Below are 2,243 nucleotides of genomic sequence, written 5' to 3'. Positions count from 1 at the left end.
ATCCCGGTTCGTGAGCCCAGGGGGCCGGCCGGGCCACGTGGGCCATTGGTCCCGGTTCGTCTGGACCTTTTGGTCCCGGTTGGTGGGACGAACCGGGACCAATGGGCCTCGCTCCTGGCCCACCACCATTGGTCCCGGTTGGTGGCCTGAACCGGGACCAAAGGCTGACATTTAGTCCCGGTTCTTGCCACAAACCGGGACCAATGAGGTGCCTATATATACCCACGCCCGCGAGCAGAGCACTCCAGTGCTCTGTTTTTCTCAGGCCGGCGAGGGGAGGGGTTTGTGGTGCTCTAGCTCACCTCCTATGCACATGAGGTGTTCGATGGAATGCCCGAGCCATACTACTTAAACTTTCTCCTCTCGAAGCTCGACCTCCAAGCTCCATTTTCCTCGAGATTTGTCTAGATTTAGCGGTCCGTCACGCCCCGTCCCCGTCTTCACCGCCGTCGATCACCCGCGCTGATCTCATCACCGACACCACCGTGGTGAGCCTCTTGTTCTTATCTTCTTTCTGAAAGGAAAAATATTCTTACTTGTCTGTTTAGATAGATACTTGTATCATTTTCTTACATTTATTATTGCATCTTATATAGTGCGATGGTTTTGGTATCCGCCCCCGTCGGCCCTCGTCCTGTCTATGATTCGGATTTGGTATGTATATTATCTTCATAACTATTGGTTCATTTATTGTTTATGAAAATTATGCCGACCAACGTGACATAGATTTTATTTATCTAGGATGTATGTGAATCGGAAATGCCAACCGACCCTATTGTCGAGGGGTTAAATTTAGTTGAAGAAGAAAACAATTTGTTGAAGGAAAAAATAAAAAAAATTGAGGAGGAGAAGATGATATTGGAGTTGCATGTTGCGGATGTCGTCGATGATCACAAGATCAAGATGGATGCAATGCGCTTGAAGATTAGAAAGATTAGAAAATATGCCATTCATACCGAGGCTTGGTATCATTATGCCGTTGGATCAATTGTTACCTTGGTTGCGATTATGATCGCATTTGTTTTCGCATTGAAATGTTTTACATAGTTTCAATGTATGGTTTAATTAATTAGATGCTCTGGAGAGCTATATGTTGTTAGATGAGAACTATGTATGCACTTTGGTTTTAATGTGATGATGAACTTCTATTAATTTGGACACTTAATTATATATAATGCACGTAGATGAACCGGCAATGGATGTACGGTGACAGACACACCCGCGAGTACATTAAGGGCGTGCATGAGTTTCTCGATGCGGCTGAGGCAAACAAGCAGAATGGTTTTATGTGTTGTCCATGCACTGAATGTGGGAATACGAGGTCTTACTCTAACCGGAAAATCCTTCACTCCCACCTGCTTTACAAGGGTTTCATGCCACACTATAATGTTTGGACGAGGCACGGAGAAATAGGGGTTATGATGGAAGACGGCGAAGAAGAAGAGTACGATGACAACTATGTGCCCGCTGAATACGGTGATGCTGCAACGGGGGGAGCTGGTGAAGATCAAGAGGAACCAGACGATGTGCCCAATGATGCTGCCACGGGTGAAGCTGCTGAAGATCAAGAGGAACCAGACGATGTGCCCGATGATGATGATCTCCGCCGGGTCATTGTCGATGCAAGGACGCAATGCATTAGTCAAAAGGAGAAGCTGAAGTTCGATCGCATGTTAGAGGATCACAAAAAAGGGTTATACCCCAATTGCGAAGATGGCAACACAAAGCTCGGTACCGTACTGGAATTGCTGCAGTGGAAGGCAGAGAATGCTGTGGCTGACAAAGGATTTGAGAAGCTACTGAAAATATTGAAGAAGAAGCTTCCAAACGATAACGAATTGCCCGACAGTACATACGCAGCAAAGAAGGTCGTATGCCCTCTAGGATTGGAGGTGGAGAAGATACATGAATGCCCTAATGACTGCATCCTCTACCGCGGTGCATACAAGGATCTGAACGCATGCCCGGTATGCGGTGCGTTGCGGTATAAGATCAGACGAGATGACCCTGGTGATGTTGACGGCGAGCCCCTCAGGAAGAGGGTTCCTGCGAAGGTGATGTGGTATGCTCCTATAATACCACGGTTGAAACGTCTGTTCAGAAACGAAGAGCATGCCAAGTGATGCGATGGCACAGTGAGAACCAAAAGAAAGATGGGAAGTTGAGAGCACCCGCTGACGGGTCGCAGTGGAGAAAAATCGAGAGAAAGTACTGGGATGAGTTTGCAAAGGACCCAAGGAATG

General features: G+C 47.2%; 1 long non-coding RNA gene across 1 annotated transcript; it reads left to right on the top strand.

The window, feature by feature from the left end:
* Window positions 1–289: 289 nt before the first annotated feature.
* Window positions 290–1,186, top strand: LOC147981677 (uncharacterized). Its single transcript, XR_015599940.1, has 3 exons — window positions 290–488; window positions 597–654; window positions 742–1,186. It is a non-coding gene; the product is annotated as an uncharacterized LOC147981677 (long non-coding RNA).
* Window positions 1,187–2,243: the final 1,057 nt, after the last annotated feature.

Source organism: Triticum urartu, chromosome 3A (assembly GCF_056163025.1).
Source record: "Triticum urartu cultivar PI428250 chromosome 3A, HENAU_Tu73, whole genome shotgun sequence".
Classification (NCBI taxonomy): Eukaryota; Viridiplantae; Streptophyta; class Magnoliopsida; order Poales; family Poaceae; genus Triticum; species Triticum urartu.
Note: the sequence above shows the minus strand (reverse complement) of the source record. Positions and strands in the feature narration are given on the sequence as shown.